The following is a 19608-nucleotide window of genomic DNA, read 5'->3' on the forward strand; positions in this document are numbered from 1 at the left end:
GAGTTTTTGGGCAAAAAAGGGTCGCTTAGCACGGTAGGGAAGCAATGCAGGGCAGGGAAGAGGAAGCCTGGGGGTGGCTGGTGGTGGCGTGCTTTGAGTGGTGCGAGCACCGAAAGGGTACCGCTGCTTCTTTCTCGCTGGGTGCCTACAAGCCGTCCTTTGGCTCTGGGCAGCTGTCAAGAATTTAGAAAAAGAGAGGTACTCTCTCTAAAGTGACTTTCCTGGCTGAGGCCTCTTGATAATTAATTTCCTTTTTTTTTTTTTTTTCTTTTTTAGCCTTCTACTGCTGGGCAGCAAACAGCTGGATGGGTGGTATTGAGGCACGAGTGCTGGGGCAGCTTTGGGGGGTGTGCAGCGACTGGACAAGGTGGGAGGGAAAAATGGGGGCTGCAGCAATCAGAATCAACTCCTCAGTTGCTCAGAGCAACAAAGAGTGTAATGGTAACCACCCTCTCAGTCAGCCTAGTAAACCCCTTTTCTTCTTAGTCACTGATTAAAGGTGCCCTTAAGCTGTTTTTGTACAGTGGCCTTCCTCCTCCCCTTTCTGTTTATGCAGCAGGTTGGAGGTGAAAAAATTAAAACCAGTATGGTAAAAATGTTTGTTCATTTAATGGATGATTAAGGGTAAAACAAAATGTGCGCTATAGTTAACAAAAAAATTGTGGAGAAACGAGTTTAGCCTTTTTGCTTCCAAAAAGATAGGGGTTTTTTTTGGTCACTTTAATAACTTAAATAAGAAAATGCCAGTACTGGAAAAAAGGCAATAGATTTTTGTTCCTTTGGATGTTTAGACTTTGCACTAGTTTGCTGTTGTCACTTGGCAGGAGAGTAGTTTTTGGGAGATAGTATTTTCTGTTTCTCACTCTCATGGTCTATGTTTACAGTTCAAAATGCTTAGAGTTAAAATAGCCCAGGAAAGGAATAATTTAAAGATATCAACAACTGCACAAATCACCTAGTTTGTGAACTCTATTTCTTTGTCTTTACAAGGCAGACCACCAGCATGGTCTAATTCTAAGGCATGTTTTGTTGATTAGGTCTGTTTCTCATAGTGGTTTAGTGATACTGATCTTTAGCTTCTGCAAGATAATTTTGAATTTTAATACAGTAACAGGGGAAGAGTAAAAGCACCTATAGAAAGCTGCATCACAGTTTTTGTGAACTGTTAAGTTGTTAATACTGTCACTGGTGAAGGCTGGATTGAAAATGATGATTGATATAGTATTGGTACTTGATGATTTGTATGTAAATTTCCTACTGAGACACCCGTAGACAGGGTTCCAGGGGATGTTTTTTTCCTGGTGTTTGCTGGCTTGTGGATAATAATCCAGAATGTCTAATACTTTGCAGTAATCTTATTCTCTGCTTTGTTCGTTGGCTTTGTTTCATCTTTTTAATTTCTGATGCCAGTGAGCAACATTCCAGGTTCTGTGACCAATATGCTGCTTCTAAGCTGTGTGATTCATGCCACTGAAATAGTTATCATCAGGGAAGAAGTGTATTAAATAATTTGTTTTATCACTTCTATTGCAGATATTTACTATGAAAAGTCATAAAGAATAGACTGGAAGATATTTCAGAGATAACTGGTTTCCCATGTATGTGTTTAATAAAATGTACAAATAAAATACACACATTTACGCCTACATTGTTCTTTAACAATTGTTTGTCTAACCTCTTCTTAAAGCCTTTTTGTTTGGTTTATTCTGATTGTTTTATCTCTCACTGAAAGGTTTCCTGATGTGTTACCTGAATACCTTATTGCTGCAATTTAAAACCAGTACTGCTATTCCTTCTACCTTCTGTGGATATAGAAAACAATTTGTTACCTTGCTCTCTGCAACTGTATTCCATATTTGAAAATGTGAAAATGCTGTCTCCTTTTGAATCTTGTCCTCTAGATTAAAGAGTGGCTAAAGAATGCTTATTCACTAGGATATTATAGATGACAACTTTTAGCTTCGATTCTTCCTTCCTTTTTGGACCCTTTCCATGGAGAACACATCTTTTCTTGAAGTGTGTTCCCCAAAACTGGATATACCGCTACTCAGCTGAAGCCTTCCTAATGCTGAGTGTGTTTTGCAGGCTGTGCTCATGTTGGAGTTGTAGGATGTCCTACTGCTGCACAGCAATGCTAACTTTCATGAAGCTTATGCCCAAAAGGGATGGGTGACTTTCAGTTTGAGAACTGCTATATAATCAGTTGTTTTCAGTCTGGGTTTGTGGAATTGGCTATGCTTGGGCTGGTAGCAGGGGAATGCTGCTCATCTCAAGGTGGTTCGCGAACAGGTCCAGGCCACCTGCCCTGTGGAATGCACTCTGCCATCGTCTCCTCTGTTTACCTTAGCTGTTTTTCTGCTTCTGTGATTTGAGGGACTGGTTTTATACCTCTGTAGTCCATTAAATGCATATGTTCAGACTATATTTATTTAGGTGATTAGTTAAGTTTAAAATACAATTGTGAATTGCTTTAAAACATTCTGTAAAGACCAAACTTTGTCAATAACATTAGACTTTGCGATTTGAACGTAGGTTTAGGATTACCGCAGTTTAGTAAGTTGCCTTTCAGCTAAACTGCAGTACCTGAGCCTGTGTTCATTCTTAGCAGTTGCATCTCAAAATTAAAATCAATTTGTCTTAACTCTTCTTTTGCTGAGGCTTAAGCTACGTATTTTGTCTCATGCTTGCTGGGGATTAAACCTGCATTCTGCCAGTTAAAGCTTGGCTTACATAAGGCAACTCATTAACCTTTGGTAAATGGGAAGTGTACCCAGGCCCATGAATTACCCTGGGCTTATGAACGGTAATCAAAAGCAGGATTTTGACTAACAGTAGAATTTATCTTTGTTCTAATGCCACTGAAATCAAAGCAATTTAAGAGCCTGTGTGACTTTGTATGGTTACTCTGCATTACTCTGCAGTAATAGTATCAAAACTCTTTGGTGCTTATGAATGTGAAAGTTGCTGTTTGCCATTTTATCTCAGTTCTTAGAATATTCTGCTGTCCCACAGGCTCTGCTGTTGATGCTGAAAATCACTTTTGGGCTCTCCTGCATTAGGTCATAGAATCATTTAGGTTGGAAAAGACCTTTAAGATGATGGAGTCCAACCATTAACCAAACACTGCTAAGTCTAACGATATCCCTAAGTGCCACGTCTACGAGTCTTAAATACCTCGAGAAAAGGTGATTCCACCGTTTCCCTGGGCAGTCAGAACCAATGCTTGACAACTCTTTCAGTGGATGTTGGGAAATTTTTTTTCAATCTAAATGAAGGAACGAACTGCTGTAGAATTTAAGGATTTAGGGTGATGAATTATCACAGTTTGTATAATGATCAATAACTTGCTGTGTTTGTTCTGTATCTGTGTGTATTTCACTCTTCTGCTTTTTTACTTTGTTTATTTTAAATCTCTAGCTCCCAGAGTAGTCCTGATGGTCTTGGAGACGCAGCTTCCTTCAGGATCTGCTGTGCCGAGTAAGGACCGGAGTGGATCGGATTCACCCCAGGAGAGGGCAGCAGTGTGCTTGCACAAAATCGCCCTGTCTTGCCTCTGTGGGGTCTTTCTTTTGTACCAAGAATCGAATTCCTATTAAATCAATTTTAAAAGCAGTACACCAATGAATCCCTTTGCAACATTACTTAAAAATGTATTTATTTGTATTTAAAGCGCTAGGGTCCAGGGACACTGATGTTGTGTATTTTAGCCAGGCTTCCCTCCAAGGAAGAAGGTGAAGCTTCTTTCTACTGGTATCAGTTTTCCTACCCTGCAGATCAGAGCTCATAAAAAAAACCCCATGAAAACTTGGCAAATTAAACCAAACTTTCACAGTTTATATAATAGCATTAGCTAAGAGTTCGTTTTGTTGTGGTGATTGATTGTAGGAGGGGTTTTTTTGTGTTTTGTTGACTTTTTTAATGTTTGGGGTTTTTTTAATCCAGTACTTTTGGCTGTTAATATGTCAAGGAGTACTTGTATGCTAATTAGTGACTCCTAGAAATTTTGTGCTAGGTTCTGTATATATCAGCTCTTAGTATTTTATGTATGTGTGCTCTGACACTACAGCTGCAGTCTTTTCCAATCAGGCATCCTTAGGAGTGAGACATATGTTGGTCAAACCTTGCTTTCTTCTCAGTGTTTTTTTAGGAGAAGAGCTCAGATGTAATTTACTGAATATTCTGATGAGTAATGAATTAATCTTTTTTCTGATGCCCCCCCAGGACACGGTTGGCCCTCCTGGCTGCCAGGGCACTGCTGACTTATATTCAACTTGCCATCAACCAGGGCCTCCAGGTCCCTTTCCATGGCACTGCTCTCCAGTGCCTCATTACCCAGTCCATATGTACACCCAGGGTTGCCCCAGCGCAGATGCAGAATCCAGCACGTGTCTTTGTTAAACTTCATATAGTTAGTGATTGCTCAGCCCTCTGATTTGTCCTGGGCTCTCTGGAGGACCTCTCTGCCTTTGCGAGAGCCAACAGTTTCTCCCAGTTTAGTATCATCAGCAAACTTACTCAGTATGCCTTCAAGTCTTGCATCCAAATGGTTTAGGAAGATGTTGACAAGAATTAGCCCTAAAATGGAGCCCTGTGGAATCCCACTAGTGACCTGGTCACCAGCTTTATGTAACTATTCACTGTAACCCTTTGTGCCTGACCCATGAGCCAATTGCTCACCCACCACACGATGTGTTTATCTAGCTGTGGGCTGGACAGTTTGTCCAGAAGGATTCTGTCAGAGACAGCAATGAAAGCTTTACTGAAATCCAAAAAGATTATATCAACTCACTTCCCTTGATCAACTATGTTGGCTGCCTTGTCATAAAAGGAAATTAAGTTTGACAAACAGGACTTTCCTCTCATGAAGCCCTACTGGCTGTGACCGATGACTGTGTTGTCCTTCAGGTGTTTTTCAATACCTCCAAGAATAATCTTCTCCATAATTTTACCAGTCATTGAAGTGAGACTGACAAGCCTGTAGTTTCCAGAGTCATCCTTTTTGCCCTTTTTGAGAATTGGGACAATGTTAGCCATCTTCCAGTCAAGTGGGACCCCTCCAAATTCCCAAGACCATTCAAAACTCACTGAGAGATGCCTCATGATGACATCAGTCAGCTCTTTTGAGTATTCTTGGATGAATCCCATCAGGCCCCATAGATTTGTAGTGAGCAGTAGATCCCACACAAGTTCAAGGAGCATTTGGACAACACTCTCAGGCACACGGTGTGATTCTTGGGGTGGTCTTGTGCAGGGCTGGGAGTTGGACTATGATGATCCTTGTGGGTCCCTTCCAACTCAGGGTATTCGGTGATTCTATGAAAACTCTCTCCCTAGAAAGATAGGCTGAAATCCAGATGCTGGTGCTAGATATTGTGCAGGTAACTGTGTATATCTTAAGTGAGCTCCTGTTGACCCTGATTCTGAAGGGATGTTAAAGGTCCTTTAGTTTTTGCTGTAAAAGGCATAGTTTACTTTGCCATTTTGGTTCAGGCTTGTTACTCCTGTGATGTAGCAGAGGCTTCTGCACACCTGCTAGGTTTTCTAAGTCTCTGTTCCAGAAATGGCTGCGCTTTCATACTACATTTGTCTTTGAAAATAGCAAGCTGTCTTTTGAAAGGCAAAGTTCTAGATACATGGGTAGTCCTTTTGAACATTTTTGATGTTTTAGTTGAGTATCTTAAATATGTTTTATGTGCAGCATGAACAGTTACTTAACACTCTGAAATTTCTTTTGTTGTTTTTTGACTTCTGTTATTATTACTTGTAGGCCCAATCTAAGAACTATTAAATAGTATAGAAGTATTCACCTGTCCTGCTGATGGTATAGGCATATGTAAGTTGTGTGTGTATACACACAGATGAGCATATCTCAGTCTACAAAACCAGACCTTCTTGAGGAGATATTTCAGTGTATAGGTGTAGAGAATGCTGATTTGAAAGTGATACCAACAACAGAGATATCTATGCTCTGACATATTTCCTGTGGTGCTGTAGGTCTGACATGTCAGTTCAAAACAAAAACTGGCCCCTCTGACAATTTTATTGCTTTTATGCTTTTTTTTTTTTTGTAAAAGATCGTGTCAGGTGGTAAAATGATCTGTCAAACTGATAGGGATGCTAAAGAGGCTTTACACTGCAAGAACACAGAACTGAACCTTATATTCTTTGCAGAGCTATTGTAGAGTAGAATATCCTGATGAAGAAACCTATGTTGAATAATGCTGTCCTACCTCTTTCTAGGGGGAAAACTTCAGATCTGCATTGGAAGGTCAAGTTCCTGGCATAAATAATGCTGTCTTTAGAACAGTGGCAGCTGGCAGCTTTTTCCTCTAGACTCATTTGTGCAGCTTATGGGCCTCTAGTACACAAAGTGCTTACAGTTACAAGATTGATTTCTAGCCTTGTATTTAAAATTTGCCAATGAAAAGAACTAGTCAGCATGTCCAAGGAAGTATTTTCTTCTGTGGTCAAAATCTTGTGTGTTGCTTTATACTGTCCCTTGTCTGCTTTGGTTATAAGGTTGTACTTTTATACAGAGAGAGGTGAACTGCTTTGCTTTTACACATCAGTAGCAGATGTCAGGGCTCTGACAGTTGATTTCCCACGGGAAGAAAAATTTGTGACACAGACCATAGGAATCATCTTTTTTTAGTAGACTTCTATATTAAATACATATGGCTTTGAACAGATGAAGAGACCGATGATATTGCAGGGAAAAAACCCTTCTTGGGAGATGTCAATCTGGAAGTCAGTGTTTTGCTTTCAGAAAACAACACTTTATCTTTTGACCATCCTTCTTGCCCTTCTTTGTGCCTTTTCTAGCTCTAACAACTGTACAAACTATTGAGGAATTCGGCACACTATAGATTCTTTGGTTGTGGCACAGTGCCCAGAGTGTGCCTTCTCTGACTTGTGGTTCAGTAATGAGCTGTTCTCAAATAATTCCTGGTTATATCCCAAGATCTTGTTCTTGACTGAAAATGAGTAGTTCAGAGGCTGAAGATGTACATGCAATGGTAGGACTTTTTAATTGTCCCTTTGTCACACATTTTACCTGTGTGACATGTCTTATGAGTCAGTTTCTCTTCTCTCCCTGCCCCTTCCCCTCATCTTCTGAAAACCTCCAAAATAAAAAATGGGAAAGATGACTCCTGCTGAGTTCAGTTTTGTGGGAATAATAAAGTTCAGTTCCCAAGCTTCTCTGCAGGTTAATTGAAAATAGTCACTGAAACTCTCTGACACCTTACAATGCCCTTTCAGTAGGTAGACTAAGCAGAGCTTACTTTAGGGGAGAGCTTGGAAAAAATCCATTACTTCCAGGTTCCCAATTTTAGTGCTGATGAAATAACTAGGACTACACTAGAAATGTAATGTGACTGATAGTAAATGGTTACAGGCTTTCTGAATTAGTGCAAAATGGTTTGATGGAAAGAAAAAGTTTCACTGGAAAGAGGTTACTAAGTGGCCCTGATTTCTTTCTGACTGTTGCTGGTAGTGGCAAGCAGTGCTGCAGGGACTGGAAAAGATGTTATTAAAATTTTTGTATGCAGCCCATACACAAAGAACATGGCTGTCCCTGAAGAGGATAAGAGCTTGGTAGTTGCAGTTAAAAATAATTTATTCAGGATCAGTTAATGCTGCAGAATCTGGTGGTGTCTTGTGCCACTGGCCTGTAGTGAGCTGCAGTATGCAAGGTGTGGTGTAGAAGAGATGCATAGCTTTCTGATTGCTTTGTAAATGTGTGCCATGAAGAGATTGTATTGGTAGATTGTAGTGGTGTTACAGTAGATATAATCTAAAGATATAAGCAATGTGATAAAGATACTGTTTTTATCTATACTGTACTAGTCTTAACATGTTAGATGTATCCTACCCATTAGGAGGAATGGACTCATAAAAGTTCCAATTTAAAGTCACCTCTGTAGTATTTCTTAAAACATTAATAGGCTACGCTGGCTTGTGAAACCAGCTGTTTCCACTTCCATTTTCTATGTTCAGAGAAGTGACCAGCATTTATGTTGTGTTTGCATGACAACTTTGTAATGACAGCACCAGTGGAAGGGTAACTTAGCATCAACCTCTGGCTGCATATGTAGTGCTGCTATACCTCCAGTATATGGAACAGTGTCTGAGACAGTAAGTCCTGTCTGATGGCCCAGCGACTCCTTTCTCGTGTTCAGTTATGTGCAGCTTTGTTCATCCCTGAAGGTTACAGTAAGCATGACACTTGGCCAGTGTGGTTCATGTGGTAACTTGGCCCAGCTTGCTCAGCTGGCCAACCAACCAAACTGCACACAGCCCCAGTTTTGGTGTGTGTCACCGTGTAGGCAGCAAGGAGGCAAGACTGGCCATAGAGTAGGAGGACACACCCTGACAGATCTGATGCAAAGCCTATTTAATTCTCTAGAAGTATTTTTATGGAATGTGGATTAGGTGCTAAGTCCTGGAATGGTGTCTAAAGGTTTCTTATCTAAGGACACCAAATCTCCTGAGACACAAAATGCACTTCTTAATTTTGCTGAGCCCAAGCAAACCTATTGACTTAAAGTATCAAAATAATATGCATGTTACAATTTTTGGTAATTTATAAGTATTCTCGGTCAGACTTGTTATGTGACTACCTAAATTAATCTGAGGGATGAATCAGGCACTGTCTTATTTTTGGGTGTAGTAACGTGAATATGTCCTTTAATATTCTAATATTAATGACAAATTATAGGTCTTCATTTATTTGGCTTTTTCACTGCCCTTCGGTTCAACCTGTTGCACCACCTGCTTTCCTGTAGGACACTCATTGCATGCACATCCCTTTTCACAAACACATGGATAGCAGTCTGGATTGGTTACTGTTGTTGGCTTTTTGTCAGGCTGGATGTCAGGTAGGATGTCATCCTCCTCTGCCACTAGCTGGCTGAGGTGTGAAGGGTTGGGAGGGTTGAGTAGAAAAGCAGGAATTTGCTCTGTATTAGTGTGAAGTGTCCTGCCCAGCTTCCACAATGCTTGAGAATAGTACCAGGTGAGTTAATACCAAAGCCAGTGACAAACTGTTTCACCATGGTATCCTTTTCATAGGACTATCCTTCAAGATGTGTCAACTTCAGTGGAAGCTAGGCTAAGTGGAAGGGCCTGAAATGTTTAGGCTGCTAAATTTTTTCCCCTGAAGACAATTGGTTGGGCTGAATGTTGTATTTACCCTTTGTTCTTGGAGGAAGAGTTTGGAGGGCTTTTTTGTAGTCTGACGATCAAAAAAACCCAACAACCCCACATTAATTGTTGATGTGTTAATTTTTCTGATTTAAGGAATGAATGTTTCCATAAAAAGCTTGAAACTACTCTGATAACTGGAAACAGTGCCATAATGTATGGACTCTTAAAATGAGAAATACCTACCTGATCTTGAAATCATAAGTTTGCATTTTTAAAGGGTTTTTATTGGATGATATTATTGGATTTGGCTTTTTTAGAGCATTATAAACTGAGTGACACTCATATTTATGAAAAATCAGTTTAAATACTATAATAGGCTTTTTTGTGATTTAAGACTTAAATAAATGTCTTGTATGCTTCTTTGGCTCTATAGGCTGTAACTAAAGTCTCATGTTATTTGAGACATACATAGTAAATCCATGGTGAGCCATACTACAGGTTGTTAATCTTTCTTTAAAGATCACTGTATGGCGAAAAATTATTGAACTTTATAGAGATGTCTTGTATGTTTTTCATCCTTCTCTTACCTGATTTTTCCTGACTAAAAATTTTGGCCTGAAGACACTTCTTTCTGTGTAGGTGTTCCTCTGATACTTTTGTTTTGTTCTTCACCAGAAACATCATTGTCATCATCCATACAAAACCAGAGTTGGTTGCTGTATGAATAATTTTAGTGTTACAAACAGAACTATGATTTCAAGTGAACAGAGCAAAAGCAGATAAAACACTTCAAAAATGGCTTTCAAGGAGTATCTCAGTACTAGTAAAACAAAGTGAAAATAAAAACGAATAATGCTGTGTATATAGCACTGATTATTTTTTTAAAAACTTGTTTTCAAGTGTAGTTTTGAGATGGTCCCAAGGCTTCCAGCCTGACTTCAAAGGCTAAATGATACTCTCTAGATGTCTGTTCATACTTGCATGTGCATTCCCAGATGCTGGAGAGGGACTGTGTGTGTGTATGGTCCAAATATAAGTCTTGAGGTGTAATGTCTTTGTCCTGAATGCTATGTATTTGGCGTTCTGGGGAAAAGCAGAATGGTACACAATAGTCCCTCACAGGTATATATAGATATGATACCATATACACAACGTATTAAAAAATAAAAGTAATAGTATGGTTGCAAAGTCTAGCTGCCCAACCCCCTCCCCCCCCCCAAAAAAAAATAAAATTAGGAGATGCCAGAACAAAGGTTTCTTTAAGAGCTTTAATTCTTCTCCTTTGTGTGGACTGCATTATAATTCGTCCCTGCAACTGATAACTGTATCCTCTCTCCCACTGCCCTGCCACCCTTATACATTAGTAGAGAGCAGAAGTGCACTCTGGTGCCTGCCCTGCTACCTGCTGCAGCTGTGACTTCTGAATGAGGAACAAATACTGCAGAAATACAGGTGGAATCCATGGGAATTTGGTTGCTGCATCCCAGCAGCTTTCTGATGGTACTTTTTCACGGCTCAGGCGGATGAGGGCGTGTTTTCCACTGAAAATTTGTAAAGCCATATGCCTAGCGCAAAACTCACCGAACCGTCTGAGTTTCAAAGCCGTGAAGATACAGAGTCGCCAGACGTTATTATTATTGCCAAATTTAAGGCGCCTCGTTCGCTCCCGCTGCCGGCAACACTCGAACCTTCCGAACGCCGAAACTTTAAACGCGACGCGTGTCGGTGCCGCGCGGGGGCGCGCCAGGGCCGCCCCACCGCCCGCCCGCCCAGGTGCGCCGGGGCGGGGAGCGCGGGGCAGGAGGGAGGGGAGGAAGGGCTGAGAGGCGGGAATGCGCCGTGCGGGGTTGTCTGTGACCTCAAACGCCTCACGCCCAGAGGTAGTCACCGTATACACATCGAGCCTTAATTCGGACACGCCCGCGGTATTGTATTGTGTTATTCGGGGAGTTAGCAGGTATATCGAGCAATGGCTGTGTAGCAGGACAGAACTGCGTGCACGTTGCTCTTAGCAGGTTTCTTTCGGACTGTCTTTTTGCTTTTATTGAGCCCACGCTTTCATAAAGAAATACTGTGTCTGGGCCAAATTCTGCACTTATGGATATAAAGGAATACTGACTCTTTTTGGGTCAGAACTTTCGACTCTTAATACCAACATTAGATAGTACCCGTTTCTCCTCTGGGTTGACTTTGAGAACAGTATATGAAAATTTGCACAGAAGATCTGAACAGTAGCATGCATATGTTTTAAACCCTCTATATAAGCAGAGATGATATTCTGCTAGAGTGTACACCACTATAATGCAGAATAAATCTTACTGGCAGAATAAACTGGATTTGATTGTGACAATGTTGGACAACCCTTCCTCCTGTTGAAGGCGACTTTGGCAGAACCACGCCTTTAGGTTAGAATTGCTTATTATAAATGGGAACAGAACCTTACTGGCAGGGATTTTTCTGTTTGTTTTTAACATCTGTAGCCCAAAAGTCCAGCCTTAAGGAGACCAAAGCTAGGCCCCTGAATCCAATAACTTCCAGAGTTACCTAATAGGAAACACTAGACACAGGGTCCCATGTGGAATTTAGGCTATGTGAATTGAGGCTTATACAACTATATTACAGCATTCTAAAATACTCCAGTCTGCCTTTCCAAGGTGTCCTATTGTTTGGGCTCTTAGACTTAGTGACTCTGCATTAGTCATATAATCCTACTCTGATTCTAGATAATTTCTTTATAAAATCCAGGTTTCTGCAACTATTGCTTCCTAAATTATTTTCCAGTCCTAGCTGATACCTGTGTGGCCTCTCCTCTGAGGCTTGTTTCCACAAGGTATTTAATAGTATTGCTCACCTTTAGCAAATGAATGGTATCAATGATTATGCATAGACAAATATCTTAGTGTTTTGCTGAACTAGGGTCTACTTTTCTTAATCTGATTTTTTGAAACAGCACAGGGCTTCCGTAAGCCTTTAAGCAGAGGTATTAGAATATTTCTGTAAGAATATGGTCTGGAAACAAAGCTGTTTTGGTGGGTTAGAGCATTAATTTTTGTGTGCGTGAAATTAAATATGCAGTAACTGCAAAATGAATGCCTATGGTCCCAGCATTCTTGATGGCTATGGTAACAAGTAGGCTAAACTTGGATGTCCTCAGCACTCCAGTTTGGAATAGCGCCTGGCTTTGGAATATAACATGCTTGCATTTGTATCTGGAATACAACTGGGATTCTCATGTTCAATAATCAGAAGGAGGGAGTGTGAGTGAGGGAAACAGCTGCATGTCTCTGGCAGTAGGCTTTGCATACTTACCCTTGTTGTGTAACCTCCATGCTCCAGAAGTTTGAATCCATTTCAGGAGGTGGGCATGCATTTAGCTGGGAAAAGTGTTAGCTAGTGAATTATTCCAAGTATATAAATAGAGTAAGATCAGACATTGCTTGACTGATATCAGAGTGATCTTAAGCAACAAGCTCCTCTCTCCCACAGCAAGTGCAAGTACAACTCAGAGTGTTGTGGTGCTATTCTTCCCCTTCTCCTGAAGTGGATATGGCCAATGCCTATGTCTAGAAGAACAAAAAAAGTGGATGGTCATGATTGCTAGGAGAAATTATTACTGTGTGGAGAGATAAAGGGTTTTAATAAAAAGAACTTGGAGATGAACTAGCCAGTGGCTTGTCAGGAGTAAAAAGCTGTTGCAGAGCTGAAGAGGAGTGGAAAAGAATGCAGGTTGGTTATGCTTGCTGTACCATTTCTGGAGCATAGTAACCTGAGTAATCAATCATAAGGCTTTATTTTGTGGCCATTGGCTGCATAGGTTTCTTGAAAGCCAGATTCCTGCTTGCTTGCATTTTGTAGTGTGATGCTGATGCTTGCAGGAGCCAAGCAGGAAGAATCTCTCCTAAGAAAATAATTTGGTAAGCTATTCTACTTTATGCAAGATGGAGCACTGCAGGACCAAGTGCAATATTGTTCTTTGTAGATGTTTTTATTCTATCAAAGTTTCTCTAATGGTTTTAATTCATATTTCATAAGGACTTTAGCTACAGACACCAGATGAGAGGAAGCATTCTGCTGTGTCTGAGATTGGCAAACCTTTTGGGTTTTGCAAGTGAGTGCAGAATTCAACATATCTGAAGTAGGTGATTGATCTTACACATAGCTTTACAACGCTTTGCTCAGTTGAAAAACTGTAGTGCTTGATCATTCCTGGGCATGACAGGTGCCAAAACATTCTAAATCCTATGAGGTTTCATTGGGTATGGTTGGTGGGATTTTTTGTCTGATGTTGAAGATGCTTGTGCCTTCTTTTTTCAAATGTACAGGCTGGCATGCTCCTAGCTGGCTGTTGACTTTTTAAACAAACAAAAAATGCCCCATTAGAAGTAGGAGTTGGAAGGTAGAAAACTTGGATTTTTTGCATGTGGCACAGTTGACATGATGGAGAGTGTAAGATTTATGTGATGGTGTTGTGTTTAGACTTGTATTCTGCTCTCAGCTCTTGAGTAGCAATCTCTTCTGTCCCATCAGCCCGACATCTGAAGATGTGTCACATATATATGTATGAATGCTACTTGTAGCTAATGTGGAGGATAGAGTGTGTGGTTCATGATTATACTGGTTAGGGAGCTTGAGCCTCTGTAGCCTACTTGAGCTCCCTGGTAACAGTTGTTAACTGTGGGTTTCGAAATGAGGCCTGTGTAAGTCTACTCTTGTGGATACTGGGATAAACAGTAGCTAAAGGCAGTAGGCCCATATTAGTAATACACATGAAAGATGAGAAACTGTCCCTATGTCTATATATGCCTGGTAAATCCTGCACTAGGCATGAGGCACTATCCACAGGATAGTCTTAGAAATAGCCTAATAAGCATCATCAGAGGGAGTAAAATTATGGGCCTTGCATCAAGCAGTATCCCATGAGCCTTTTTTCTTTGCTTGGAATTTCATAATAAACTTTGGCAAGTTCTTCTTAGGTGCTTTCTGCTGAGGCAGCACAGAGTAGAAGTGTCAGCAAAGGCCTGTCAACTCAAGCAAAAGCCTAAACGAGTGGAAGACTTGACACAAGGGCTTAGATGTGTGAGAAGAGTTGCTGGAGTTAAGAGTTGTGTGGCAGAGCTTCCTGCTGGAGAGGTGGCTACTGCCTTCGAAGGTGGTGTCCTGGCAGCAAAGCTGCTCCACCCTTGCTTAAAAATAAACAAACAGGAAAACAAACAAAAAAGCCCAACTAGTAAAGCTCTGCCCATGGCAACACTAGTTTTATGTAAGGGATTTTACCAATGTGGCTACCTCTGTTAAAAAGTATCAGCAAAATTATTCTGAAGGGGAGAATTCTGGTCTGAGATCCTGTCTGGATTTGGGAAAGTTGTATCAGATTAGTTCCATAGGCTCAAGTTGGGGAGATTTGTGGGCAGGTAAATCAGGGCTGGCTCCACTGTGACATTGGCTGCAATAACTTTCTCTAATAGGTTCCCAGGATCAATTTTATGTTATATCAGTACTGCATTTGTTCACTGAAATTTGCAGTCATCAACTTTTAAAGTTAGGCTTGACCTAAACCAGTATTTTAGGCAGGTCAGTCTGTACCTTTCTGTTGTTTTTCTTCTCTACCAACGAAAAGTTGAATGGGAAATAGAAAAACAATTTTGTGACACTTTTAAAGCTGTTTCTATTTAGCAGGATTTAAACCATAGCTAAACAAGAGTTGTCTTACTTCCTCCTTACTTGCATTTTCCTCTGGTGTTTGGTCAATCAATGCAATAAAATGAGCTAGTGCCTTCTTATCTCCTCACTGATTCCAAACTGCTGTTTATGTGAGTGTTTTTCTTTCCACTGCAACCACCCCATCAGATTTTTTCTTTGAATTTTTACAAAGTGGAAGATATTTTAAGTTACAGATTGGCACAAAACATAAGGAAAGAAAAAAAATTAAAGGATGCAATACTGTAAATCTTTCATATTTATATTGAAGAGAGGGTGAAACTCTTGAAGGTGTTATTAAAATTACAAAAAAAACCCCTTGAAATTAAAAACATTTCACAAATAATATTAAACTTAAAAAAAAACATTAGCAGGTGAGACATTTTCATGCTAAATCTAATTTTCAGTATTGTTAAAAGGCATAGTTTTGTTTTAAGCTATATAACGCCTGTATGTGCTTCAAAAGCAGCCTGCTTATGATGGTGTTTGTTCCAAAGACCAAAATACACTCAGTAAAGAAGAAAGCTTGAATACTGAAAGAAAACAAGTCATTACATTCAAGCTATGTCTGGACAGTTCAGTTCTGCACACTCTACTAAAAAAAAAAAAAGTCTCCACAGTGGAGTAAGCAGATAGTCACATACTCATTCCTTTCTTTGAGATGGTCTCATCAGTAAGGAAGAAAAGGTGAAGCTGTTCAAATCAACAGCAGATTCAAAGTTAGCACTCTCTTTGGATGAATGTGGCGGTTTTATGTTTTTCTCAGCTGTTAATTCTCTCAGGTAGAGTGCTATTCATTATTCTCAATCCAAATGCTAAATCTGTCTTAAAATCTTAATGATGAAATTATGGTGTGTGCTCTGTGCTTATTAGAGATAAGATTGATTAAGAAGGTGTTATATTCTGTTTTCTCCTCACAGGCAAGAGGAAGTCATGTTACACCACTTTTAGGCTACATTTGAAGTCTGTCTTTAAAGGCAGTGAAAACCATAGGTAGACAGTATCTCAGGACTCCATTCAGAGTAGTGATAAGAAACTTTTTTGGAGAGTCAGATTCTGCCTATTAGTTGTGCCCTAATCTATACCACCTACTCATTCTGAAATTTAAGGCACCTTAGAAAGTTCCTTTCATCCTTGCACCAGGAATAGATGGAGACAGGACACACCATTATTTTGGATGAATCAGGGTACCACCTCTGTATATCATTAATGGATGTACTGTAGAAACATTTTTCCCTACCTTTAATGCAGGAAAGAGTGAAAAGGACTCCCAAAGGAGTTTTCTTTTTCTTTATTCTTTTATTTTTCTTTATTCCTTTATTTTTGATTATTATTTTACTTTTCTTTATTCTTTTTTTCCTTTAATTTTTCCCCCCAGCTAATTACTCACTTAAGAAATAAGACAGACAGACCTGTGACTCTGGATGTGTAAATCATGAGCTTTGTGATGTGAACTCAGTTTTGTCCCTTCTAAATTTTGCCAATGACTCCCCTCATGGAGAGGACAACCACAGTTATTGAATGTGTACTCTTCAGAGCATATGTCTGTTTTATTAGATTCCTTTCCCTACTATTACTGCAGTATTGCAATGGCTACAACAAAGTTGTATTCCCCTTTTGAAGTAGATTGTTTTTAACATTTATTTCTGTTGTTGGGGAAATTTAAGAACAATGCATGGCAAAGAATCTTCTGGAAGCCACACTAAATAGACTTTTAGCAGTTTGTTAAATTGGGGACAGATTTGAGCCAGACTCTGGAACCTTAAAAAACTTCTGTCTCCCCAAACTTTTGAAAGCTTCAGATTGAGGCCTCAGTGTATTTCTTAATAGTAGAGACTCTTCTTTAGTGTTTAAATATATTTATTTTATCAAAACATCCCGCTAAAAAAATAAAGGGGCTTGAGTCCAGACCTCAGCATAGAAGCAATCCAGGTGTACTTTGGGAACTCAGAATCAGACCTGAAATCAAGCTAGACTAAAGGCATCCAAGAATTGTTGCTATAGCTATACAGGGGAAATTTTGCTTAGAAAAAAAATAAAAATTTGAAGTCCCTTCCAAGAATGCAGTTCCCATTGTTGTGAAGAATGATTTGTTGGCGCCAATTTTTACTCTGTGTAGCTCCATAGTTATCTTTGTTATGCTGACTATGTAAATTTTTTGGTGATGTGTCTGTAGACGGCTGGTGTTGAGTCTGTAACATTGACACTGATATCTTTTCCTCCTCTTTCAGCTAAGCAACTATTGATAAAGATCAAAGAAAGTGAGGAGGAGGGCTGACAAGAAACAGTGTATGAGAGATGCCTGCACAGCTTTAATAAATAAAAAGGGGTTAAGACTTCAAATTTCTTGCAGGATACCTGTGCATGTGGGGCCCTGTTTTGCTGTAACAAACTACATTACTGCACTCTCATATTTAAAGCTATATGAATCTGGTACTTTGCATATTAATATATATAAAGAAAATAAAATTGTATATTGCTGGAAATATCTGAGAACATTAAACTGTTGTTAATCTACCAGAAGCCACTTCTTTTTTTTTTTTTCAGCTTTGTCTTTTATGTTTCCCTCCATAGCAAAATTAGATTTGTGGCTTTCAGTGTCAGTGTCTAGTTTGTTTCACTTTCCAATTCACAAGAGTTGAGGAATGTATAATAAGAACCTAACTTTCCCTCCCTCCAGAAAAGAGCAACTCTACATTAAAACCTAATAAAATAAAAAGGAAAGCAGGAGATAATAAATACCAGGTAAAAATTCTTTCACAGTGAAATATTGTCAGCCAAAATAAGGCTTTCCAGGGTGAACAGGAATACTGTTGAGACCTCACAGAAATTGTCAAGGTGCTTGCATTATGTAAATAGTAAAAATGTTTGAAACAGAGGTGGATCAGGAGAGCAGTGTTATGTTCTATGAGACGTGACACTTCCCAGTACACTGAGAAGACACAACACTGTGTTCTACTTGGGTAGAGATCAGGTACAGTGCTGTATCAGGGACTGGAGGTGAGGTGGTGGACTGCCTTCTAAAGCCCTGCTCACTCCAATATTATAGATGCAGTATGCCTATACCTTGTGTTAATGTTATAGATCTTACTCCAATAGATTTATGTCAAAACTTACCTTCCTTTTTCAAAATGTATATATTGGCTGTCCAAACATTTGGCAACCTCTAGTTAAAAATATACCCACCTAGGTTTTTTTTATGCAAAATACTTCTAAATTATTTACTTCTAAATTATACTTTCTTGCAGCCTCCTTGTTATGTTTCAGGTTAGTCTGAATTAAACTAACAGTAGCTATGTAGAACTGTAAAAATCCTAAAGTTGTAACTCAGCATACGTGTAATTGAGTGTGTTTGAGATGTGTTGGTCCTGTAGGGTGTAAAACAATAGCAAGACTATTGATTACTGACTTACAGTACAGTAAAATCAGAGGAAAATTTAATCTAAAAATTTAGCTCATAAATGATCTGCTCCTGATGGACTGGTGTGTATGTGAAAATGGAGGTAACTATGGCATGGCATAAAATTTTTATTAATAAAGTTTGTTAAAAGCAAAATGCCACTCAGTGCTCTGTGCCCCTTTTTTTCTAAATGAAACACATGGTAGGGAAATTATATGGACTTGTGAACAAAGCCTGATGTCTTTATTACCGTGGGTGAGACTTTCTGCTGTGCTGATATAGCAGCTCTGTCCTTGAGCATCCTGGAGATTCCTCTGAGCGAGGCAGTGCTGTTGACTGGTTCTCCTGGCCAGGAGCGTGGGGTCTGCCTGGGAAAAGGGCTATCAACAGTCCAAGGTCATCTGTGCCTGTTCTCACTGTTCGTTGCTGTTGCTGGTACTGATAAAGGCCCAACGTCTGAATAACAGTAGCAGCCAGGGAAGCACGTGTGGCTTAATCCCATTTTTGCAATACGCTCCCTGCCAAGCTGCACCAAGAGCTCTTTGCCTGAAGAGCAGGAATGGGCCGATATATCCAACAAAACAGGACCAGAGGGACTCATTAAACTCTTAAAAATGACCTCAAACAGGTTTTCTTAATTCTCTGAAAATGTCACCAGTTCTCATTAGAAAATCTCAGGGCTTTCTAGAGCTTGGCTGGATTTTGGGGCCTTTTCTCAGTTGCACAAATCTGTCTCTGGTTCTGCAGTGTGCTACGGTTCCAGGCTGTTTTTTCTTACGTGTGAAGCAAAGTCATTGTTATCCCACAAGTGAATATTGCCCATCCTAGGGTAAATGCTTGCTGAAATGTTTGCTGTTGAATGAATGTCGTGGCAACATGAAAAGTTGAACCAGAAATCCTCGTAACAGCAAGATGCAGTATAGGTTGCTAGTCCACGGTCACCAGTTCAGGTGCCTGCTAAGCCGTTTGTTTCTTTGCAGCACGTACATCAACTGTGTGCTTATGACAACTCGGCAGTTTGTGGTTAGCTTTTCCTGTGAGCAGTGAGAGTACTGAACAGGAGGGTCTGAAGTCACAGTCAATGTCACCTGGGCTACTACTATATTAAATAATATAATGTAATATGATAATGGAAACGTTCTTAAAGATTACTTCCCAGAACTGTTTTGGGATAGATCTCAGCATCTTGGCAACTCTCCAGCTGACAGAAAGCTTATTTCTCCTAAGCAGTGCCTGTAACCAAATGGCTTAGATTGCTTTGATGGAAGAGATAATTCCCTCCAGGGATATATGCCTGGCACAGTACCTAGGTTGACCTAGTAGCTGGAGTAGGCAGTGTTTTGGAAAGAGGGACCCTAGACAGA

At 39.9% G+C, this 19608-nt stretch overlaps 1 long non-coding RNA gene across 1 annotated transcript; it reads left to right on the plus strand.

Moving 5' to 3' along the window:
* Positions 1 to 3612, plus strand: LOC108641329. The gene is made up of 3 exons (XR_001921897.2): positions 1 to 33; positions 1534 to 1598; positions 3418 to 3612. It is a non-coding gene; the product is annotated as an uncharacterized LOC108641329 (long non-coding RNA).
* Positions 3613 to 19608: the final 15996 nt, after the last annotated feature.

Source organism: Manacus vitellinus, unplaced genomic scaffold (genome assembly GCF_001715985.3).
Source record: "Manacus vitellinus isolate BGI_N305 unplaced genomic scaffold, ASM171598v3 scaffold_6_pilon, whole genome shotgun sequence".
NCBI lineage: Eukaryota > Metazoa > Chordata > Aves > Passeriformes > Pipridae > Manacus > Manacus vitellinus.